This window comes from Phyllobates terribilis, unplaced genomic scaffold (genome assembly GCF_046119375.1).
Source record: "Phyllobates terribilis strain yellow unplaced genomic scaffold, ASM4611937v1 Scaffold_142__1_contigs__length_4687701, whole genome shotgun sequence".
Classification (NCBI taxonomy): Eukaryota; Metazoa; Chordata; class Amphibia; order Anura; family Dendrobatidae; genus Phyllobates; species Phyllobates terribilis.
In genome coordinates, this window is record NW_027362902.1 from 1,894,966 (window position 1) to 1,918,629 (window position 23,664).

At 46.9% G+C, this 23,664-nt stretch overlaps 14 non-coding genes and 3 pseudogenes across 14 annotated transcripts; all 17 read left to right on the plus strand.

Annotated features, from left to right (window-relative positions):
- The first annotated feature begins 8 nt into the window (after positions 1-8).
- On the plus strand, positions 9-199 carry LOC141206746 (U2 spliceosomal RNA). The gene has a single exon (XR_012277290.1). It is a non-coding gene; the product is annotated as a U2 spliceosomal RNA (small nuclear RNA).
- A 1,115-nt stretch (positions 200-1,314) lies between these two features.
- On the plus strand, positions 1,315-1,505 carry LOC141206748 (U2 spliceosomal RNA). The gene has a single exon (XR_012277292.1). It is a non-coding gene; the product is annotated as a U2 spliceosomal RNA (small nuclear RNA).
- Positions 1,506-2,620: 1,115 nt separating this feature from the next.
- LOC141206045 (U2 spliceosomal RNA) lies at positions 2,621-2,811 on the plus strand. The gene has a single exon (XR_012276711.1). It is a non-coding gene; the product is annotated as a U2 spliceosomal RNA (small nuclear RNA).
- A 1,115-nt stretch (positions 2,812-3,926) lies between these two features.
- On the plus strand, positions 3,927-4,018 carry LOC141206428 (U2 spliceosomal RNA; annotated as a pseudogene).
- A 795-nt stretch (positions 4,019-4,813) lies between these two features.
- On the plus strand, positions 4,814-4,996 carry LOC141206306 (U2 spliceosomal RNA). The gene has a single exon (XR_012276943.1). It is a non-coding gene; the product is annotated as a U2 spliceosomal RNA (small nuclear RNA).
- Positions 4,997-6,111: 1,115 nt separating this feature from the next.
- On the plus strand, positions 6,112-6,302 carry LOC141206559 (U2 spliceosomal RNA). The gene has a single exon (XR_012277112.1). It is a non-coding gene; the product is annotated as a U2 spliceosomal RNA (small nuclear RNA).
- A 1,115-nt stretch (positions 6,303-7,417) lies between these two features.
- On the plus strand, positions 7,418-7,608 carry LOC141206046 (U2 spliceosomal RNA). The gene has a single exon (XR_012276712.1). It is a non-coding gene; the product is annotated as a U2 spliceosomal RNA (small nuclear RNA).
- A 1,115-nt stretch (positions 7,609-8,723) lies between these two features.
- On the plus strand, positions 8,724-8,914 carry LOC141206749 (U2 spliceosomal RNA). The gene has a single exon (XR_012277293.1). It is a non-coding gene; the product is annotated as a U2 spliceosomal RNA (small nuclear RNA).
- A 1,115-nt stretch (positions 8,915-10,029) lies between these two features.
- LOC141206200 (U2 spliceosomal RNA) lies at positions 10,030-10,220 on the plus strand. Its single transcript, XR_012276865.1, has one exon. It is a non-coding gene; the product is annotated as a U2 spliceosomal RNA (small nuclear RNA).
- Positions 10,221-11,335: 1,115 nt separating this feature from the next.
- Positions 11,336-11,526, plus strand: LOC141206750 (U2 spliceosomal RNA). The gene has a single exon (XR_012277294.1). It is a non-coding gene; the product is annotated as a U2 spliceosomal RNA (small nuclear RNA).
- Positions 11,527-12,641: 1,115 nt separating this feature from the next.
- LOC141206402 (U2 spliceosomal RNA) lies at positions 12,642-12,780 on the plus strand (annotated as a pseudogene).
- Positions 12,781-13,250: 470 nt separating this feature from the next.
- LOC141206216 (U2 spliceosomal RNA) lies at positions 13,251-13,443 on the plus strand. Its single transcript, XR_012276880.1, has one exon. It is a non-coding gene; the product is annotated as a U2 spliceosomal RNA (small nuclear RNA).
- Positions 13,444-14,558: 1,115 nt separating this feature from the next.
- LOC141206751 (U2 spliceosomal RNA) lies at positions 14,559-14,749 on the plus strand. Its single transcript, XR_012277295.1, has one exon. It is a non-coding gene; the product is annotated as a U2 spliceosomal RNA (small nuclear RNA).
- A 1,115-nt stretch (positions 14,750-15,864) lies between these two features.
- LOC141206752 (U2 spliceosomal RNA) lies at positions 15,865-16,055 on the plus strand. Its single transcript, XR_012277296.1, has one exon. It is a non-coding gene; the product is annotated as a U2 spliceosomal RNA (small nuclear RNA).
- Positions 16,056-17,170: 1,115 nt separating this feature from the next.
- LOC141206412 (U2 spliceosomal RNA) lies at positions 17,171-17,262 on the plus strand (annotated as a pseudogene).
- Positions 17,263-18,056: 794 nt separating this feature from the next.
- Positions 18,057-18,241, plus strand: LOC141206267 (U2 spliceosomal RNA). Its single transcript, XR_012276922.1, has one exon. It is a non-coding gene; the product is annotated as a U2 spliceosomal RNA (small nuclear RNA).
- Positions 18,242-22,709: 4,468 nt separating this feature from the next.
- On the plus strand, positions 22,710-22,902 carry LOC141206217 (U2 spliceosomal RNA). Its single transcript, XR_012276881.1, has one exon. It is a non-coding gene; the product is annotated as a U2 spliceosomal RNA (small nuclear RNA).
- The last annotated feature ends 762 nt before the right edge of the window (positions 22,903-23,664 follow it).

The following is a 23,664-nucleotide window of genomic DNA, read 5'->3' on the forward strand; positions in this document are numbered from 1 at the left end:
TTCTGGTTATCGCTTCTCGGCCTTTTGGCTAAGATCAAGTGTAGTATCTGTTCTTATCAGTTTAATATCTGATACGTCCCCTATCTGGGGACCATATATTAAATGGATTTTTAGAACAGGGAGATGGAAAAAGAGCTTGCTCTGTCCACTCCACGCATTGACCTGGTATTGCAGTATCTCCAGGACCGGTGCACCCCTTCTTTAATGCAGTTTCTAAAATCAGAAAGAATTGAATTCAATGTTTTTTGTTCATTTTGCTTGTTTGTCGGATTTTGGGATGGACTCTTTGGCTTTGCTTTTCTTCTCCTCATTGGATTTTTCATGTTCAAAGTTGCAGAAGCCAGATTACAAGCTCATTTTGGTTCAACTTCAGCAACTGTGCATTGCATTGCCATGTAATGTGATGCAATGCTATCTTTCTAGCTCTCCCTTTTTACTTCCTTTTGGATAAACAGACATATTAGGCAAGCATTTTGGAGCTTTCACCTAAATAACTACAGGTGGTGATATAAGCTGCACAATATAATTTACCTTTCAGTATATTGTTGCACACACACCATCTATTTAGCAAATGCCCTTGTTATCAACAGCAGCCTTTTAAACTCACCTGAGCTAACAGGTATGTGCGCTGGTTACTCTGCTGCGCTTAAAATTTCTTTTTTGGTTTGCTACAATGCCTTTTCTGAAACGTTGTCTCCTTCTGCTGGAACACTGACTTCTTTCATTTAATGCCTGCAGACTATAAAAGAGAACCCAACCCAAAAAGTTTGGTTGATTAGTCTGTGGCATTCTGTTAAACTGTTGCTTATGGCGGTCTCTGTGAGCTTCTCAGCGACATTCAGCCAGCCAGGTATCCTGCCTGCAGTAGATGAAATGTGGCAATGGAACGCTGGCTGCGCGTGTCATAATAGGCTCTGAGCCTTTATATACCTGTGCACAGCAGCAGCCACCTTCAGTCTGCTGCTGGACAGCCAGCAGCAGCAGCAGCAGGAGAGGTATGTAATCAGGAGCCCTCCTGCTAAGGGTAGACAGCTGCTCGTTCCACCCCACCCCCCGCCTTAATTGGTTCTCCTCCCTTCCAACGGTGTTGAGGCGGGTGGGAACAGCAGGGGGTGAAGGTGCAGTGTTTAAAGAGGTGGAGTTATGCAGATCTAAAACGCGTGGATTGCAGCAGCAGCAAGCCGAAAAGTGCAGGCATGTAAGGGATCTAGAGGTTGACAACATGTCTTCTTAACGGGAGTCCAGGAGCTCTTCTCCACAAATGGACTTTTCAGGATCCTTGGGTGGCTCCGTAGTTTGAAACCAATTCTGGTTATCGCTTCTCGGCCTTTTGGCTAAGATCAAGTGTAGTATCTGTTCTTATCAGTTTAATATCTGATACGTCCCCTATCTGGGGACCATATATTAAATGGATTTTTAGAACAGGGAGATGGAAAAAGAGCTTGCTCTGTCCACTCCACGCATTGACCTGGTATTGCAGTATCTCCAGGACCGGTGCACCCCTTCTTTAATGCAGTTTCTAAAATCAGAAAGAATTGAATTCAATGTTTTTTGTTCATTTTGCTTGTTTGTCGGATTTTGGGATGGACTCTTTGGCTTTGCTTTTCTTCTCCTCATTGGATTTTTCATGTTCAAAGTTGCAGAAGCCAGATTACAAGCTCATTTTGGTTCAACTTCAGCAACTGTGCATTGCATTGCCATGTAATGTGATGCAATGCTATCTTTCTAGCTCTCCCTTTTTACTTCCTTTTGGATAAACAGACATATTAGGCAAGCATTTTGGAGCTTTCACCTAAATAACTACAGGTGGTGAGATAAGCTGCACAATATAATTGACCCTTCAGTATATTGTTGCACACACACCATCTATTTAGCAAATGCCCTTGTTATCAACAGCAGCCTTTTAAACTCACCTGAGCTAACAGGTATGTGCGCTGGTTACTCTGCTGCGCTTAAAATTTCTTTTTTGGTTTGCTATAATGCCTTTTCTGAAACGTTGTCTCCTTCTGCTGGAACACTGACTTCTTTCATTTAATGCCTGCAGACTATAAAAGAGAACCCAACCCAAAAAGTTTGGTTGATTAGTCTGTGGCATTCTGTTAAACTGTTGCTTATGGCGGTCTCTGTGAGCTTCTCAGTGACATTCAGCCAGCCAGGTATCCTGCCTGCAGTAGATGGAATGTGGCAATGGAACGCTGGCTGCGCGTGTCATAATAGGCTCTGAGCCTTTATATACCTGTGCACAGCAGCAGCCACCTTCAGTCTGCTGCTGGACAGCCAGCAGCAGCAGCAGCAGGAGAGGTATGTAATCAGGAGCCCTCCTGCTAAGGGTAGACAGCTGCTCGTTCCACCCCACCCCCCGCCTTAATTGGTTCTCCTCCCTTCCAACGGTGTTGAGGTGGGTGGGAACAGCAGGGGGTGAAGGTGCTGTGTTTAAAGAGGTGGAGTTATGCAGATCTAAAACGCGTGGATTGCAGCAGCAGCAAGCCGAAAAGTGCAGGCATGTAAGGGATCTAGAGGTTGACAACATGTCTTCTTAACGGGAGTCCAGGAGCTCATCTCCACAAATGGACTTTTCAGGATCCTTGGGTGGCTCCGTAGTTTGAAACCAATTCTGGTTATCGCTTCTCGGCCTTTTGGCTAAGATCAAGTGTAGTATCTGTTCTTATCAGTTTAATATCTGATACGTCCTCTATCTGGGGACCATATATTAAATGGATTTTTAGAACAGGGAGATGGAAAAAGAGCTTGCTCTGTCCACTCCACGCATTGACCTGGTATTGCAGTATCTCCAGGACCGGTGCACCCCTTCTTTAATGCAGTTTCTAAAATCAGAAAGAATTGAATTCAATGTTTTTTGTTCATTTTGCTTGTTTGTCGGATTTTGGGATGGACTCTTTGGCTTTGCTTTTCTTCTCCTCATTGGATTTTTCATGTTCAAAGTTGCAGAAGCCAGATTACAAGCTCATTTTGGTTCAACTTCAGCAACTGTGCATTGCATTGCCATGTAATGTGATGCAATGCTATCTTTCTAGCTCTCCCTTTTTACTTCCTTTTGGATAAACAGACATATTAGGCAAGCATTTTGGAGCTTTCACCTAAATAACTACAGGTGGTGAGATAAGCTGCACAATATAATTGACCTTTCAGTATATTGTTGCACACACACCATCTATTTAGCAAATGCCCTTGTTATCAACAGCAGCCTTTTAAACTCACCTGAGCTAACAGGTATGTGCGCTGGTTACTCTGCTGCGCTTAAAATTTCTTTTTTGGTTTGCTACAATGCCTTTTCTGAAACGTTGTCTCCTTCTGCTGGAACACTGACTTCTTTCATTTAATGCCTGCAGACTATAAAAGAGAACCCAACCCAAAAAGTTTGGTTGATTAGTCTGTGGCATTCTGTTAAACTGTTGCTTATGGCGGTCTCTGTGAGCTTCTCAGCGACATTCAGCCTGCCAGGTATCCTGCCTGCAGTAGATGGAATGTGGCAATGGAACGCTGGCTGCGCGTGTCATAATAGGCTCTGAGCCTTTATATACCTGTGCACAGCAGCAGCCACCTTCAGTCTGCTGCTGGACAGCCAGCAGCAGCAGCAGCAGGAGAGGTATGTAATCAGGAGCCCTCCTGCTAAGGGTAGACAGCTGCTCGTTCCACCCCACCCCCCGCCTTAATTGGTTCTCCTCCCTTCCAACGGTGTTGAGGCGGGTGGGAACAGCAGGGGGTGAAGGTGCTGTGTTTAAAGAGGTGGAGTTATGCAGATCTAAAACGCGTGGATTGCAGCAGCAGCAAGCCGAAAAGTGCAGGCATGTAAGGGATCTAGAGGTTGACAACATGTCTTCTTAACGGGAGTCCAGGAGCTCATCTCCACAAATGGACTTTTCAGGATCCTTGGGTGGCTCCGTAGTTTGAAACCAATTCTGGTTATCGCTTCTCGGCCTTTTGGCTAAGATCAAGTGTAGTATCTTTCGAAAAGGCGGTTTTGGATGTTGGCCGCCCTAGTAGATTGATACATTATGCACACTGGGGTTTAGGCGCTTGTTAGTACGCCAGGTGGCTAATATAGTCATCTGGTGGAAAGCATGGCCCCCCAGGATCGACGCCATTGGGCCGGGGAAGATCGAAAGCCCGAAGTGTGAAGTGCCCCAGGAGTGGTGACCCTGGGGTGCCTTAACTCACTGGGATTGGGAACCCCACTTGAGTTTATGGCACATTTGCACTAGCACTTCAATATTTCTTTCTTCACACACACCCTTATTCCGGGCCTTCTGGCCTTAGGATGGGGAATTTTTCAATTCCCGGTCGAAGGTCCGGGCAGTATTATACTGTGAAACCTTCACTATTTATTTAAATTTCTTTGTCACTGTGTGTCCACTTATTCACGTGTGTTACGTCCTACTAGGATTTTGTCGGGATGCGGTTCCCTTACGGGTTCCTCTCTTGGCAGGTCTAGGGGGGGAGTGTGTGGCCATCAGGTTCCGCTTTCCCCTGAACCCCCTTGGCTCTCCTCTTTCGGGAGGAGAGCGTTGTTGGCTCCCCTCTTCCGGGAGGGGAGCACAGTCTTTGGCTCCCAGTGCCTTGCTCGGGTGAGAACTCGGGCAGGTGCTGGGGGTAAGATTGGGTCGCCTCTGGCTCCGGCTGGAGGTGGCTATTTGTCCCTGTTCCTCGCTGTGGCCTTCTGGCTCGGAGGGACGGGGAATGGTTTGGGGGACCCTTCTCCTTTTGGAGAGGGTTTCAAGAAGACCAGCATCCTAGTGCACTTTTTTTGTGGCACTTGTCACTTTTTTAAGCGCACTCGGGTTTTGTACACGAATTCGGGCTTTCGATAAAAAAAAAAAAAAAATCTGTTCTTATCAGTTTAATATCTGATACGTCCCCTATCTGGGGACCATATATTAAATGGATTTTTAGAACAGGGAGATGGAAAAAGAGCTTGCTCTGTCCACTCCACGCATTGACCTGGTATTGCAGTATCTCCAGGACCGGTGCACCCCTTCTTTAATGCAGTTTCTAAAATCAGAAAGAATTGAATTCAATGTTTTTTGTTCATTTTGCTTGTTTGTCGGATTTTGGGATGGACTCTTTGGCTTTGCTTTTCTTCTCCTCATTGGATTTTTCATGTTCAAAGTTGCAGAAGCCAGATTACAAGCTCATTTTGGTTCAACTTCAGCAACTGTGCATTGCATTGCCATGTAATGTGATGCAATGCTATCTTTCTAGCTCTCCCTTTTTACTTCCTTTTGGATAAACAGACATATTAGGCAAGCATTTTGGAGCTTTCACCTAAATAACTACAGGTGGTGAGATAAGCTGCACAATATAATTGACCTTTCAGTATATTGTTGCACACACACCATCTATTTAGCAAATGCCCTTGTTATCAACAGCAGCCTTTTAAACTCACCTGAGCTAACAGGTATGTGCGCTGGTTACTCTGCTGCGCTTAAAATTTCTTTTTTGGTTTGCTACAATGCCTTTTCTGAAACGTTGTCTCCTTCTGCTGGAACACTGACTTCTTTCATTTAATGCCTGCAGACTATAAAAGAGAACCCAACCCAAAAAGTTTGGTTGATTAGTCTGTGGCATTCTGTTAAACTGTTGCTTATGGCGGTCTCTGTGAGCTTCTCAGCGACATTCAGCCAGCCAGGTATCCTGCCTGCAGTAGATGGAATGTGGCAATGGAACGCTGGCTGCGCGTGTCATAATAGGCTCTGAGCCTTTATATACCTGTGCACAGCAGCAGCCACCTTCAGTCTGCTGCTGGACAGCCAGCAGCAGCAGCAGCAGGAGAGGTATGTAATCAGGAGCCCTCCTGCTAAGGGTAGACAGCTGCTCGTTCCACCCCACCCCCCGCCTAAATTGGTTCTCCTCCCTTCCAACGGTGTTGAGGCGGGTGGGAACAGCAGGGGGTGAAGGTGCTGTGTTTAAAGAGGTGGAGTTATGCAGATCTAAAACGCGTGGATTGCAGCAGCAGCAAGCCGAAAAGTGCAGGCATGTAAGGGATCTAGAGGTTGACAACATGTCTTCTTAACGGGAGTCCAGGAGCTCATCTCCACAAATGGACTTTTCAGGATCCTTGGGTGGCTCCGTAGTTTGAAACCAATTCTGGTTATCGCTTCTCGGCCTTTTGGCTAAGATCAAGTGTAGTATCTGTTCTTATCAGTTTAATATCTGATACGTCCCCTATCTGGGGACCATATATTAAATAGATTTTTAGAACAGGGAGATGGAAAAAGAGCTTGCTCTGTCCACTCCACGCATTGACCTGGTATTGCAGTATCTCCAGGACCGGTGCACCCCTTCTTTAATGCAGTTTCTAAAATCAGAAAGAATTGAATTCAATGTTTTTTGTTCATTTTGCTTGTTTGTCGGATTTTGGGATGGACTCTTTGGCTTTGCTTTTCTTCTCCTCATTGGATTTTTCATGTTCAAAGTTGCAGAAGCCAGATTACAAGCTCATTTTGGTTCAACTTCAGCAACTGTGCATTGCATTGCCATGTAATGTGATGCAATGCTATCTTTCTAGCTCTCCCTTTTTACTTCCTTTTGGATAAACAGACATATTAGGCAAGCATTTTGGAGCTTTCACCTAAATAACTACAGGTGGTGAGATAAGCTGCACAATATAATTGACCTTTCAGTATATTGTTGCACACACACCATCTATTTAGCAAATGCCCTTGTTATCAACAGCAGCCTTTTAAACTCACCTGAGCTAACAGGTATGTGCGCTGGTTACTCTGCTGCACTTAAAATTTCTTTTTTGGTTTGCTACAATGCCTTTTCTGAAACGTTGTCTCCTTCTGCTGGAACACTGACTTCTTTCATTTAATGCCTGCAGACTATAAAAGAGAACCCAACCCAAAAAGTTTGGTTGATTAGTCTGTGGCATTCTGTTAAACTGTTGCTTATGGCGGTCTCTGTGAGCTTCTCAGCGACATTCAGCCAGCCAGGTATCCTGCCTGCAGTAGATGGAATGTGGCAATGGAACGCTGGCTGCGCGTGTCATAATAGGCTCTGAGCCTTTATATACCTGTGCACAGCAGCAGCCACCTTCAGTCTGCTGCTGGACAGCCAGCAGCAGCAGCAGCAGGAGAGGTATGTAATCAGGAGCCCTCCTGCTAAGGGTAGACAGCTGCTCGTTCCACCCCACCCCCCGCCTTAATTGGTTCTCCTCCCTTCCAACGGTGTTGAGGTGGGTGGGAACAGCAGGGGGTGAAGGTGCTGTGTTTAAAGAGGTGGAGTTATGCAGATCTAAAACGCGTGGATTGCAGCAGCAGCAAGCCGAAAAGTGCAGGCATGTAAGGGATCTAGAGGTTGACAACATGTCTTCTTAACGGGAGTCCAGGAGCTCATCTCCACAAATGGACTTTTCAGGATCCTTGGGTGGCTCCGTAGTTTGAAACCAATTCTGGTTATCGCTTCTCGGCCTTTTGGCTAAGATCAAGTGTAGTATCTGTTCTTATCAGTTTAATATCTGATACGTCCTCTATCTGGGGACCATATATTAAATGGATTTTTAGAACAGGGAGATGGAAAAAGAGCTTGCTCTGTCCACTCCACGCATTGACCTGGTATTGCAGTATCTCCAGGACCGGTGCACCCCTTCTTTAATGCAGTTTCTAAAATCAGAAAGAATTGAATTCAATGTTTTTTGTTCATTTTGCTTGTTTGTCGGATTTTGGGATGGACTCTTTGGCTTTGCTTTTCTTCTCCTCATTTGATTTTTCATGTTCAAAGTTGCAGAAGCCAGATTACAAGCTCATTTTGGTTCAACTTCAGCAACTGTGCATTGCATTGCCATGTAATGTGATGCAATGCTATCTTTCTAGCTCTCCCTTTTTACTTCCTTTTGGATAAACAGACATATTAGGCAAGCATTTTGGAGCTTTCACCTAAATAACTACAGGTGGTGAGATAAGCTGCACAATATAATTGACCTTTCAGTATATTGTTGCACACACACCATCTATTTAGCAAATGCCCTTGTTATCAACAGCAGCCTTTTAAACTCACCTGAGCTAACAGGTATGTGCGCTGGTTACTCTGCTGCACTTAAAATTTCTTTTTTGGTTTGCTACAATGCCTTTTCTGAAACGTTGTCTCCTTCTGCTGGAACACTGACTTCTTTCATTTAATGCCTGCAGACTATAAAAGAGAACCCAACCCAAAAAGTTTGGTTGATTAGTCTGTGGCATTCTGTTAAACTGTTGCTTATGGCGGTCTCTGTGAGCTTCTCAGCGACATTCAGCCAGCCAGGTATCCTGCCTGCAGTAGATGGAATGTGGCAATGGAACGCTGGCTGCGCGTGTCATAATAGGCTCTGAGCCTTTATATACCTGTGCACAGCAGCAGCCACCTTCAGTCTGCTGCTGGACAGCCAGCAGCAGCAGCAGCAGGAGAGGTATGTAATCAAGAGCCCTCCTGCTAAGGGTAGACAGCTGCTCGTTCCACCCCACCCCCCGCCTTAATTGGTTCTCCTCCCTTCCAACGGTGTTGAGGCGGGTGGGAACAGCAGGGGGTGAAGGTGCTGTGTTTAAAGAGGTGGAGTTATGCAGATCTAAAACGCGTGGATTGCAGCAGCAGCAAGCCGAAAAGTGCAGGCATGTAAGGGATCTAGAGGTTGACAACATGTCTTCTTAACGGGAGTCCAGGAGCTCATCTCCACAAATGGACTTTTCAGGATCCTTGGGTGGCTCCGTAGTTTGAAACCAATTCTGGTTATCGCTTCTCGGCCTTTTGGCTAAGATCAAGTGTAGTATCTGTTCTTATCAGTTTAATATCTGATACGTCCCCTATCTGGGGACCATATATTAAATGGATTTTTAGAACAGGGAGATGGAAAAAGAGCTTGCTCTGTCCACTCCACGCATTGACCTGGTATTGCAGTATCTCCAGGACCGGTGCACCCCTTCTTTAATGCAGTTTCTAAAATCAGAAAGAATTGAATTCAATGTTTTTTGTTCATTTTGCTTGTTTGTCGGATTTTGGGATGGACTCTTTGGCTTTGCTTTTCTTCTCCTCATTGGATTTTTCATGTTCAAAGTTGCAGAAGCCAGATTACAAGCTCATTTTGGTTCAACTTCAGCAACTGTGCATTGCATTGCCATGTAATGTGATGCAATGCTATCTTTCTAGCTCTCCCTTTTTACTTCCTTTTGGATAAACAGACATATTAGGCAAGCATTTTGGAGCTTTCACCTAAATAACTACAGGTGGTGAGATAAGCTGCACAATATAATTGACCTTTCAGTATATTGTTGCACACACACCATCTATTTAGCAAATGCCCTTGTTATCAACAGCAGCCTTTTAAACTCACCTGAGCTAACAGGTATGTGCGCTGGTTACTCTGCTGCACTTAAAATTTCTTTTTTGGTTTGCTACAATGCCTTTTCTGAAACGTTGTCTCCTTCTGCTGGAACACTGACTTCTTTCATTTAATGCCTGCAGACTATAAAAGAGAACCCAACCCAAAAAGTTTGGTTGATTAGTCTGTGGCATTCTGTTAAACTGTTGCTTATGGCGGTCTCTGTGAGCTTCTCAGCGACATTCAGCCAGCCAGGTATCCTGCCTGCAGTAGATGGAATGTGGCAATGGAACGCTGGCTGCGCGTGTCATAATAGGCTCTGAGCCTTTATATACCTGTGCACAGCAGCAGCCACCTTCAGTCTGCTGCTGGACAGCCAGCAGCAGCAGCAGCAGGAGAGGTATGTAATCAGGAGCCCTCCTGCTAAGGGTAGACAGCTGCTCGTTCCACCCCACCCCCCGCCTTAATTGGTTCTCCTCCCTTCCAACGGTGTTGAGGCGGGTGGGAACAGCAGGGGGTGAAGGTGCTGTGTTTAAAGAGGTGGAGTTATGCAGATCTAAAACGCGTGGATTGCAGCAGCAGCAAGCCGAAAAGTGCAGGCATGTAAGGGATCTAGAGGTTGACAACATGTCTTCTTAACGGGAGTCCAGGAGCTCATCTCCACAAATGGACTTTTCAGGATCCTTGGGTGGCTCCGTAGTTTGAAACCAATTCTGGTTATCGCTTCTCGGCCTTTTGGCTAAGATCAAGTGTAGTATCTGTTCTTATCAGTTTAATATCTGATACGTCCCCTATCTGGGGACCATATATTAAATGGATTTTTAGAACAGGGAGATGGAAAAAGAGCTTGCTCTGTCGACTCCACGCATTGACCTGGTATTGCAGTATCTCCAGGACCGGTGCACCCCTTCTTTAATGCAGTTTCTAAAATCAGAAAGAATTGAATTCAATGTTTTTTGTTCATTTTGCTTGTTTGTCGGATTTTGGGATGGACTCTTTGGCTTTGCTTTTCTTCTCCTCATTGGATTTTTCATGTTCAAAGTTGCAGAAGCCAGATTACAAGCTCATTTTGGTTCAACTTCAGCAACTGTGCATTGCATTGCCATGTAATGTGATGCAATGCTATCTTTCTAGCTCTCCCTTTTTACTTCCTTTTGGATAAACAGACATATTAGGCAAGCATTTTGGAGCTTTCACCTAAATAACTACAGGTGGTGAGATAAGCTGCACAATATAATTGACCTTTCAGTATATTGTTGCACACACACCATCTATTTAGCAAATGCCCTTGTTATCAACAGCAGCCTTTTAAACTCACCTGAGCTAACAGGTATGTGCGCTGGTTACTCTGCTGCGCTTAAAATTTCTTTTTTGGTTTGCTACAATGCCTTTTCTGAAACGTTGTCTCCTTCTGCTGGAACACTGACTTCTTTCATTTAATGCCTGCAGACTATAAAAGAGAACCCAACCCAAAAAGTTTGGTTGATTAGTCTGTGGCATTCTGTTAAACTGTTGCTTATGGCGGTCTCTGTGAGCTTCTCAGCGACATTCAGCCAGCCAGGTATCCTGCCTGCAGTAGATGGAATGTGGCAATGGAACGCTGGCTGCGCGTGTCATAATAGGCTCTGAGCCTTTATATACCTGTGCACAGCAGCAGCCACCTTCAGTCTGCTGCTGGACCGCCAGCAGCAGCAGCAGCAGGAGAGGTATGTAATCAGGAGCCCTCCTGCTAAGGGTAGACAGCTGCTCGTTCCACCCCACCCCCCGCCTTAATTGGTTCTCCTCACTTCCAACGGTGTTGAGGCGGGTGGGAACAGCAGGGGGTGAAGGTGCTGTGTTTAAAGAGGTGGAGTTATGCAGATCTAAAACGCGTGGATTGCAGCAGCAGCAAGCCGAAAAGTGCAGGCATGTAAGGGAGCTAGAGGTTGACAACATGTCTTCTTAACGGGAGTCCAGGAGCTCATCTCCACAAATGGACTTTTCAGGATCCTTGGGTGGCTCCGTAGTTTGAAACCAATTCTGGTTATCGCTTCTCGGCCTTTTGGCTAAGATCAAGTGTAGTATCTGTTCTTATCAGTTTAATATCTGATACGTCCCCTATCTGGGGACCATATATTAAATGGATTTTTAGAACAGGGAGATGGAAAAAGAGCTTGCTCTGTCCACTCCACGCATTGACCTGGTATTGCAGTATCTCCAGGACCGGTGCACCCCTTCTTTAATGCAGTTTCTAAAATCAGAAAGAATTGAATTCAATGTTTTTTGTTCATTTTGCTTGTTTGTCGGATTTTGGGATGGACTCTTTGGCTTTGCTTTTCTTCTCCTCATTGGATTTTTCATGTTCAAAGTTGCAGAAGCCAGATTACAAGCTCATTTTGGTTCAACTTCAGCAACTGTGCATTGCATTGCCATGTAATGTGATGCAATGCTATCTTTCTAGCTCTCCCTTTTTACTTCCTTTTGGATAAACAGACATATTAGGCAAGCATTTTGGAGCTTTCACCTAAATAACTACAGGTGGTGAGATAAGCTGCACAATATAATTGACCTTTCAGTATATTGTTGCACACACACCATCTATTTAGCAAATGCCCTTGTTATCAACAGCAGCCTTTTAAACTCACCTGAGCTAACAGGTATGTGCGCTGGTTACTCTGCTGCACTTAAAATTTCTTTTTTGGTTTGCTACAATGCCTTTTCTGAAACGTTGTCTCCTTCTGCTGGAACACTGACTTCTTTCATTTAATGCCTGCAGACTATAAAAGAGAACCCAACCCAAAAAGTTTGGTTGATTAGTCTGTGGCATTCTGTTAAACTGTTGCTTATGGCGGTCTCTGTGAGCTTCTCAGCGACATTCAGCCAGCCAGGTATCCTGCCTGCAGTAGATGGAATGTGGCAATGGAACGCTGGCTGCGCGTGTCATAATAGGCTCTGAGCCTTTATATACCTGTGCACAGCAGCAGCCACCTTCAGTCTGCTGCTGGACAGCCAGCAGCAGCAGCAGCAGGAGAGGTATGTAATCAGGAGCCCTCCTGCTAAGGGTAGACAGCTGCTCGTTCCACCCCACCCCCCGCCTTAATTGGTTCTCCTCCCTTCCAACGGTGTTGAGGCGGGTGGGAACAGCAGGGGGTGAAGGTGCTGTGTTTAAAGAGGTGGAGTTATGCAGATCTAAAACGCGTGGATTGCAGCAGCAGCAAGCCGAAAAGTGCAGGCATGTAAGGGATCTAGAGGTTGACAACATGTCTTCTTAACGGGAGTCCAGGAGCTCATCTCCACAAATGGACTTTTCAGGATCCTTGGGTGGCTCCGTAGTTTGAAACCAATTCTGGTTATCGCTTCTCGGCCTTTTGGCTAAGATCAAGTGTAGTATCTGATTTGCACAGCGCCTGTTGACTGCCCTTGAGGACGACCTGAGGAACTCTGTCCCCAGGGCGAGCCTATCGCACCATTCTGTGCTTTATGGACTCTTCCCTGGGGTTCATACCGTCGGAGCCATCCAGGAGGCTTGGCGCCTTATGAACTGCTTCAAGGATGCCGTTTGGGTCGCCAGGAACCGGCTCATCTTGAGGAGGGAGAGGATGTCCATCCAGGACTGCCGCAGGCTGATCCACAGCCTGCTCAGAGACTATTCCATCGAGGACGGTCCGGAGGACGAGGATGAGGACTAAACCCCTCCTCCCCCTCTCCCCTTATGTGTCTTGTCTTTCAATAAAGCTTCGGGCCTGTGATTTTCCCCTCCCCATCCCCTTTTTCCCAATCCCCATCCCTTATCACGGTTCGTCGTACTGTATTGATTGACATGCTTTTTCTTTCAGATTGAGTGTTTTGTGTAGCATAGGGGTGTGATGTGTCTAGTTAGTGCGTCGTATCCTCATGCTATGTAAATATGATGTAGAATTCTGGGTGTACTGGGCTGCGGCACTGTACACTGTCTGTTAACTTATTTTTTGTGCTAATAAAAGATATATTCAATCAAAAAATCTGTTCTTATCAGTTTAATATCTGATACGTCCCCTATCTGGGGACCATATATTAAATGGATTTTTAGAACAGGGAGATGGAAAAAGAGCTTGCTCTGTCCACTCCACGCATTGACCTGGTATTGCAGTATCTCCAGGACCGGTGCACCCCTTCTTTAATGCAGTTTCTAAAATCAGAAAGAATTGAATTCAATGTTTTTTGTTCATTTTGCTTGTTTGTCGGATTTTGGGATGGACTCTTTGGCTTTGCTTTTCTTCTCCTCATTGGATTTTTCATGTTCAAAGTTGCAGAAGCCAGATTACAAGCTCATTTTGGTTCAACTTCAGCAACTGTGCATTGCATTGCCATGTAATGTGATGCAATGCTATCTTTCTAGCTCTCCCTTTTTACTTCCTTTTGGATAAACAGACATATTAGGCAAGCATTTTGGAGCTTTCACCTAAATAACTACAGGTGGTGAGATAAGCTGCACAATATAATTGACCTTTCAGTATATTGTTGCACACACACCATCTATTTAGCAAATGCCCTTGTTATCAACAGCAGCCTTTTAAACTCACCTGAGCTAACAGGTATGTGCGCTGGTTACTCTGCTGCGCTTAAAATTTCTTTTTTGGTTTGCTACAATGCCTTTTCTGAAACGTTGTCTCCTTCTGCTGGAACACTGACTTCTTTCATTTAATGCCTGCAGACTATAAAAGAGAACCCAACCCAAAAAGTTTGGTTTATTAGTCTGTGGCATTCTGTTAAACTGTTGCTTATGGCGGTCTCTGTGAGCTTCTCAGCGACATTCAGCCAGCCAGGTATCCTGCCTGCAGTAGATGGAATGTGGCAATGGAACGCTGGCTGCGCGTGTCATAATAGGCTCTGAGCCTTTATATACCTGTGCACAGCAGCAGCCACCTTCAGTCTGCTGCTGGACAGCCAGCAGCAGCAGCAGCAGGAGAGGTATGTAATCAGGAGCCCTCCTGCTAAGGGTAGACAGCTGCTCGTTCCACCCCACCCCCCGCCTTAATTGGTTCTCCTCCCTTCCAACGGTGTTGAGGCGGGTGGGAACAGCAGGGGGTGAAGGTGCTGTGTTTAAAGAGGTGGAGTTATGCAGATCTAAAACGCGTGGATTGCAGCAGCAGCAAGCCGAAAAGTGCAGGCATGTAAGGGATCTAGAGGTTGACAACATGTCTTCTTAATGGGAGTCCAGGAGCTCATCTCCACAAATGGACTTTTCAGGATCCTTGGGTGGCTCCGTAGTTTGAAACCAATTCTGGTTATCGCTTCTCGGCCTTTTGGCTAAGATCAAGTGTAGTATCTGTTCTTATCAGTTTAATATCTGATACGTCCCCTATCTGGGGACCATATATTAAATGGATTTTTAGAACAGGGAGATGGAAAAAGAGCTTGCTCTGTCCACTCCACGCATTGACCTGGTATTGCAGTATCTCCAGGACCGGTGCACCCCTTCTTTAATGCAGTTTCTAAAATCAGAAAGAATTGAATTCAATGTTTTTTGTTCATTTTGCTTGTTTGTCGGATTTTGGGATGGACTCTTTGGCTTTGCTTTTCTTCTCCTCATTGGATTTTTCATGTTCAAAGTTGCAGAAGCCAGATTACAAGCTCATTTTGGTTCAACTTCAGCAACTGTGCATTGCATTGCCATGTAATGTGATGCAATGCTATCTTTCTAGCTCTCCCTTTTTACTTCCTTTTGGATAAACAGACATATTAGGCAAGCATTTTGGAGCTTTCACCTAAATAACTACAGGTGGTGAGATAAGCTGCACAATATAATTGACCTTTCAGTATATTGTTGCACACACACCATCTATTTAGCAAATGCCCTTGTTATCAACAGCAGCCTTTTAAACTCACCTGAGCTAACAGGTATGTGCGCTGGTTACTCTGCTGCGCTTAAAATTTCTTTTTTGGTTTGCTACAATGCCTTTTCTGAAACGTTGTCTCCTTCTGCTGGAACACTGACTTCTTTCATTTAATGCCTGCAGACTATAAAAGAGAACCCAACCCAAAAAGTTTGGTTGATTAGTCTGTGGCATTCTGTTAAACTGTTGCTTATGGCAGTCTCTGTGAGCTTCTCAGCGACATTCAGCCAGCCAGGTATCCTGCCTGCAGTAGATGGAATGTGGCAATGGAACGCTGGCTGCGCGTGTCATAATAGGCTCTGAGCCTTTATATACCTGTGCACAGCAGCAGCCACCTTCAGTCTGCTGCTGGACAGCCAGCAGCAGCAGCAGCAGGAGAGGTATGTAATCAGGAGCCCTCCTGCTAAGGGTAGACAGCTGCTCGTTCCACCCCACCCCCCGCCTTAATTGGTTCTCCTCCCTTCCAACGGTGTTGAGGCGGGTGGGAACAGCAGGGGGTGAAGGTGCTGTGTTTAAAGAGGTGGAGTTATGCAGATCTAAAACGCGTGGATTGCAGCAGCAGCAAGCCGAAAAGTGCAGGCATGTAAGGGATCTAGAGGTTGACAACATGTCTTCTTAACGGGAGTCCAGGAGCTCATCTCCACAAATGGACTTTTCAGGATCCTTGGGTGGCTCCGTAGTTTGAAACCAATTCTGGTTATCGCTTCTCGGCCTTTTGGCTAAGATCAAGTGTAGTATCTGTTCTTATCAGTTTAATATCTGATACGTCCCCTATCTGGGGACCATATATTAAATGGATTTTTAGAACAGGGAGATGGAAAAAGAGCTTGCTCTGTCCACTCCACGCATTGACCTGGTATTGCAGTATCTCCAGGACCGGTGCACCCCTTCTTTAATGCAGTTTCTAAAATCAGAAAGAATTGAATTCAATGTTTTTTGTTCATTTTGCTTGTTTGTCGGATTTTGGGATGGACTCTTTGGCTTTGCTTTTCTTCTCCTCATTGGATTTTTCATGTTCAAAGTTGCAGAAGCCAGATTACAAGCTCATTTTGGTTCAACTTCAGCAACTGTGCATTGCATTGCCATGTAATGTGATGCAATGCTATCTTTCTAGCTCTCCCTTTTTACTTCCTTTTGGATAAACAGACATATTAGGCAAGCATTTTGGAGCTTTCACCTAAATAACTACAGGTGGTGAGATAAGCTGCACAATATAATTGACCTTTCAGTATATTGTTGCACACACACCATCTATTTAGCAAATGCCCTTGTTATCAACAGCAGCCTTTTAAACTCACCTGAGCTAACAGGTATGTGCGCTGGTTACTCTGCTGCGCTTAAAATTTCTTTTTTGGTTTGCTACAATGCCTTTTCTGAAACGTTGTCTCCTTCTGCTGGAACACTGACTTCTTTCATTTAATGCCTGCAGACTATAAAAGAGAACCCAACCCAAAAAGTTTGGTTGATTAGTCTGTGGCATTCTGTTAAACTGTTGCTTATGGCAGTCTCTGTGAGCTTCTCAGCGACATTCAGCCAGCCAGGTATCCTGCCTGCAGTAGATGGAATGTGGCAATGGAACGCTGGCTGCGCGTGTCATAATAGGCTCTGAGCCTTTATATACCTGTGCACAGCAGCAGCCACCTTCAGTCTGCTGCTGGACAGCCAGCAGCAGCAGCAGCAGGAGAGGTATGTAATCAGGAGCCCTCCTGCTAAGGGTAGACAGCTGCTCCTTCCACCCCACCCCCCGCCTTAATTGGTTCTCCTCCCTTCCAACGGTGTTGAGGCGGGTGGGAACAGCAGGGGGTGAAGGTGCTGTGTTTAAAGAGGTGGAGTTATGCAGATCTAAAACGCGTGGATTGCAGCAGCAGCAAGCCGAAAAGTGCAGGCATGTAAGGGATCTAGAGGTTGACAACATGTCTTCTTAACGGGAGTCCAGGAGCTCATCTCCACAAATGGACTTTTCAGGATCCTTGGGTGGCTCCGTAGTTTGAAACCAATTCTGGTTATCGCTTCTCGGCCTTTTGGCTAAGATCAAGTGTAGTATCTTTCGAAAAGGCGGTTTTGGATGTTTGCCGCCCTAGTAGATTGATACATTATGCACACTGGGGTTTAGGCGCTTGTTAGTACGCCAGGTGGCTAATATAGTCATCTGGTGGAAAGCATGGCCCCCCAGGATCGACGCCATTGGGCCGGGGAAGATCGAAAGCCCGAAGTGTGAAGTGCCCCAGGAGTGGTGACCCTGGGGTGCCTTAACTCACTGGGATTGGGAACCCCACTTGAGTTTATGGCACATTTGCACTAGCACTTCAATATTTCTTTCTTCACACACACCCTTATTCCGGGCCTTCTGGCCTTAGGATGGGGAATTTTTCAATTCCCGGTCGAAGGTCCGGGCAGTATTATACTGTGAAACCTTCACTATTTATTTAATTTTTTTTTGTCACTGTGTGTCCACTTTTTCACGTGTGTCCACGTCCTTACTAGGATTTTGTCGGGATGCGGTTCCCTTACGGGTTCCTCTCTTGGCAGGTCTAGGGGGGGAGTGTGTGGCCATCAGGTTCCGCTCCCCCCTGAACCCCCCTGGCTCTCCTCTTTCGGGAGGAGAGCGTTGTTGGCTCCCCTCTTCCGGGAGGGGAGCACAGTCTTTGGCTCCCAGTGCCTTGCTCGGGTGAGAACTCGGGCAGGTATTGAGGGCAAGATTGGGTCGCCTCTGGCTCCGGCTGGAGGTGGCTATTTGTCCCTGTGCCTCGCTGTGGCCTTCTGGCACGGAGGGACGGGGAATGGTTTGGGGGACCCTTCTCCTTTTGGAGAAGGTTTCAAGAAGACCAGCATCCTAGTGCACTTTTTTTTGTGGCACTTGTCACTTTTTTAAGCGCACTCGGGTTTTGTACACGAATTCGGGCTTTCGATAAAAAAAAAAAAATCTGTTCTTATCAGTTTAATATCTGATACGTCCCCTATCTGGGGACCATATATTAAATGGATTTTTAGAACAGGGAGATGGAAAAAGAGCTTGCTCTGTCCACTCCACGCATTGACCTGGTATTGCAGTATCTCCAGGACCGGTGCACCCCTTCTTTAATGCAGTTTCTAAAATCAGAAAGAATTGAATTCAATGTTTTTTGTTCATTTTGCTTGTTTGTCGGATTTTGGGATGGACTCTTTGGCTTTGCTTTTCTTCTCCTCATTGGATTTTTCATGTTCAAAGTTGCAGAAGCCAGATTACAAGCTCATTTTGGTTCAACTTCAGCAACTGTGCATTGCATTGCCATGTAATGTGATGCAATGCTATCTTTCTAGCTCTCCCTTTTTACTTCCTTTTGGATAAACAGACATATTAGGCAAGCATTTTGGAGCTTTCACCTAAATAACTACAGGTGGTGAGATAAGCTGCACAATATAATTGACCTTTCAGTATATTGTTGCACACACACCATCTATTTAGCAAATGCCCTTGTTATCAACAGCAGCCTTTTAAACTCACCTGAGCTAACAGGTATGTGCGCTGGTTACTCTGCTGCGCTTAAAATTTCTTTTTTGGTTTGCTACAATGCCTTTTCTGAAACGTTGTCTCCTTCTGCTGGAACACTGACTTCTTTCATTTAATGCCTGCAGACTATAAAAGAGAACCCAACCCAAAAAGTTTGGTTGATTAGTCTGTGGCATTCTGTTAAACTGTTGCTTATGGCGGTCTCTGTGAGCTTCTCAGCGACATTCAGCCAGCCAGGTATCCTGCCTGCAGTAGATGGAATGTGGCAATGGAACGCTGGCTGCGCGTGTCATAATAGGCTCTGAGCCTTTATATACCTGTGCACAGCAGCAGCCACCTTCAGTCTGCTGCTGGACAGCCAGCAGCAGCAGCAGCAGGAGAGGTATGTAATCAGGAGCCCTCCTGCTAAGGGTAGACAGCTGCTCGTTCCACCCCACCCCCCGCCTTAATTGGTTCTCCTCCCTTCCAATGGTGTTGAGGCGGGTGGGAACAGCAGGGGGTGAAGGTGCTGTGTTTAAAGAGGTGGAGTTATGCAGATCTAAAACGCGTGGATTGCAGCAGCAGCAAGCCGAAAAGTGCAGGCATGTAAGGGATCTAGAGGTTGACAACATGTCTTCTTAACGGGAGTCCAGGAGCTCATCTCCACAAATGGACTTTTCAGGATCCTTGGGTGGCTCCGTAGTTTGAAACCAATTCTGGTTATCGCTTCTCGGCCTGTTGGCTAAGATCAAGTGTAGTATGCGTCCCCACTGAAGAATGAGCGTTTGGAGCTTTTCCAGACCCTGCGGCTTCAGCTTGCCACCACCAGGACCTTAGTGATGGCCGGGGATTTCAACTGCCCCATCGAGGAGGATGGTCGTAGTTCTGGCACATCTGCCAAGTTGGACATCACGTCCAAGCTGCTCATCGAGATGGTAACCGAGGCCTCTCTTCAGGACGTGGTGGGCTCCATGGGGAGAGGCTCCACAAACTATTCGTGGAGCCGACCCGATGGCTCACTCCGCTCCAGGATTGACTTTGTGTTCACCTCTCGGGCAGTCAGGCAGAGTAGGCACTCGATGGTCCCCTGCTTCTTCTCCGACCACAGAGCCATTCACTTACAAGGTGTCCTCGGCGACGGTTTTCCGTCCGGCCCCGGCTCCTGGAAGCTGAATTGTGCTCTGCTGGCTCAGGATGAAGTCGTGGAGGAGCTGAGAGCAGCCTACGCAATGTGGCAGTCCTACAAGGGTATCTTCCAAACAGTCTCTGATTGGTGGGAATATGTTAAACTTGAGTTTCGCTGTTTCTTTCAGGCCAAGGGTCGACAACAGGCGTGTGAGAAGAGGAGGGACTTCAGAGGGCTGCAGCGCGAGCTGCGGTCGCTGCAGGACCTTCTTCACTGCGGCTGGGACGTGAGGGAGGAGCTGGAGGAGACCAAGAAGAGCCTGAAAAGGCACTTTGAGGAGGAGTCCAAGCGAATCGTCTTCCGTTCCAAAGTGGAGAATCTGGAGAAGGGTGAGAAATGTAACTCATTCTTTTTCAGGAAACTTCATGCCGGTCACACGCCCCTGAACGAGCTGCGAGACGAGAGCGGAAACATGCGACGTGGGAAGGAGGACGTGATGAAGGTCGTCAGCGACTTCTACAGCGAACTCTACTCCCACAAGACTACCGACCCCGACGCTGCTGATAAGTTCCTGTCAGGTATCACTAACCATCTTGATCCTGCAGGCACGGCAGCCTTGGACAAACCTCTGATGGTGGGCGAATTGCTCTCTGCCGCTAAATCCTTTAGGACCGGCAGGACCCCGGGCAGTGTTGGTCTTCCAGCGGAGCTCTATGTAGCGCTGGGAGACCTCATCTGTCCGGACCTGTTGGACCTGTACGAGGAGATGGTGGTGGAGGGTAGAATGCCTCCATCTTTGAGGGAAGGAATGGTCACGATCCTGTACAAGCGGAAGGGAGAGAGGTGCGACCTGAGGAATTGGCGTCCCATCACTCTGCTCAACGTGGACTACAAGATCCTGGCCAAGACAATGGCGACACGACTTAAGACGGTCATCGGACGGATCATCCACCCGGACCAGACCTGCGGCATCCCTGGACGTCGCATCGCAGACAGCCTCGCTCTCGTGCGGGACACGGTCGAGTACATCAAGGTCCGCCGCGCACACGCGGCCCTGGTCTCCTTGGATCAGGAGAAGGCCTTCGACCGGGTTTCCCACGAGTTCATGGGCCGAGCTCTGCACCGGTTAGGTTTGGGTAACATGTTTTGTTCGTATGTCCGTCTGATGTATTTTGATATCCACAGCTCGGTGTTGGTGAACGGCTGGAAGACTGACCCCTTCCCTGTCCTCTCTGGGGTCAGACAAGGCTGCCCTCTATCACCTCTTCTTTTTGTTTGTGTTATAGAACTCTTCGCAGAGGCTATCCGGCAGAATGGAGAGATCAGAGGGATCACCGCACCGGGTCCGGGACGACACGAGGTCAAGTGCTCGCTCTACATGGACGACGTCACCGTCTTCTGCGCTGATCGTGGTTCAGTCGACGCCCTCGTCCAGACGTGTGAGAGGTTCGGCTGGGCTTCAGGGGCCAAAGTCAACTGCAGGAAGTCGGAAGCCATGCTCTTCGGGGATTGGCAGCCGGCCTCCTCCGCCCCCTTCCCCTTCAACATTCAACCGGATTTCCTCAAGGTGCTGGGAGTCTGGTTCGGGAAGGAAGGAGCGGCCCTCAAGTCCTGGCAAGAACGCTTGGCCAAGGTGAAGCAACGGATCGGACTCTGGAGCCTCAGACACCTCACTTGTGAGGGTAAGGCACTCGTCCTGCGTAATGAGGTCCTGCCCGTCTTGCAGTACACGGCGCAGGCCTGGCCCCCACACGTCACTGTGTGCAGGGCCATTACCAGGACAGTGTTTCACTTTGTCTGGGGATCCAAGATGGACAGAGTCAGGCGGGCCGTCATGTACAAGGAGCCTCGCAAGGGTGGGAAGGGCGTTCCAGATATCCCCACCCTCCTGCGATCCTCTTTTGTGTGTGATTGTGTCCGCCGGACTTTGCAAGTCAAGAATGGCTCCGCGGGCAGGTCCATGTCTCGCTTCTTCCTGCTTCCTCTTTGGAGGCGACTCGGCTGGGACAAGTGGGACAGCTCCTTCCCCTACAACTGGACGACGCCATGGTTCTACGGAGACGTCGTTCGATTTGTGGGGGAACATCAACTGGAGGGACTCAAGCCCGACTTGTGGAAGCCCAAAACTATCCACAAGCTCATCAGAGCCAAGGATGACGTGGAGAACATCATAGGACTTCACCAGGACACGCTGGAGACTGTGTGGACAAATGTGTCGTCTGACAGGCTGACCAACGGGCACAAGGACTTGTCGTGGATGGCGATTCAGGGCGGACTGCCCGTCCGGTCATTCATGCATGCCCGGAACCTGTGCAAGACCCGGTACTGCCCAAGGTGCCCCTTCGTGGAGGAAACATCTTTGCACACTTTTTGGGACTGCGGATTTGCACAGCGCCTGTTGACTGCCCTTGAGGACGACCTGAGGAACTCTGTCCCCAGGGCGAGCCTATCGCACCATTCTGTGTTTTACGGACTCTTCCCTGGGGTTCATACCGTCGGAGCCATCCAGGAGGCTTGGCGACTTATGAACTGCTTCAAGGATGCCGTTTGGGTCGCCAGGAACCGGCTCATCTTGAGGAGGGAGAGGATGTCCATCCAGGACTGCCGCAGGCTGATCCACAGCCTGCTCAGAGACTATTCCATCGTGGAAAGTCCGGAGGACGAGGATGAGGACTAAACCCCTCCTCCCCCTCTCCCCTTATGTGTCTTGTCTTTCAATAAAGCTTCGGGCCTGTGATTTTCCCCTCCCCATCCCCTTTTTCCCAATCCCCATCCCTTATCACGGTTCGTCGTACTGTATTGATTGACATGCTTTTTCTTTCAGATTGAGTGTTTTGTGTAGCATAGGGGTGTGATGTGTCTAGTTAGTGCGTCGTATCCTCATGCTATGTAAATATGATGTAGAATTCTGTGTGTACTGGGCTGCGGCACTGTACACTGTCTGTTAACTTATTTTTTGTGCTAATAAAAGATATATTCAATCAAAAAATCTGTTCTTATCAGTTTAATATCTGATACGTCCCCTATCTGGGGACCATATATTAAATGGATTTTTAGAACAGGGAGATGGAAAAAGAGCTTGCTCTGTCCACTCCACGCATTGACCTGGTATTGCAGTATCTCCAGGACCGGTGCACCCCTTCTTTAATGCAGTTTCTAAAATCAGAAAGAATTGAATTCAATGTTTTTTGTTCATTTTGCTTGTTTGTCGGATTTTGGGATGGACTCTTTGGCTTTGCTTTTCTTCTCCTCATTGGATTTTTCATGTTCAAAGTTGCAGAAGCCAGATTACAAGCTCATTTTGGTTCAACTTCAGCAACTGTGCATTGCATTGCCATGTAATGTGATGCAATGCTATCTTTCTAGCTCTCCCTTTTTACTTCCTTTTGGATAAACAGACATATTAGGCAAGCATTTTGGAGCTTTCACCTAAATAACTACAGGTGGTGAGATAAGCTGCACAATATAATTGACCTTTCAGTATATTGTTGCACACACACCATCTATTTAGCAAATGCCCTTGTTATCAACAGCAGCCTTTTAAACTCACCTGAGCTAACAGGTATGTGCGCTGGTTACTCTGCTGCGCTTAAAATTTCTTTTTTGGTTTGCTACAATGCCTTTTCTGAAACGTTGTCTCCTTCTGCTGGAACACTGACTTCTTTCATTTAATGCCTGCAGACTATAAAAGAGAACCCAACCCAAAAAGTTTGGTTGATTAGTCTGTGGCATTCTGTTAAACTGTTGCTTATGGCGGTCTCTGTGAGCTTCTCAGCGACATTCAGCCAGCCAGGTATCCTGCCTGCAGTAGATGGAATGTGGCAATGGAACGCTGGCTGCGCGTGTCATAATAGGCTCTGAGCTTTTATATACCTGTGCACAGCTGCAGCCACCTTCAGTCTGC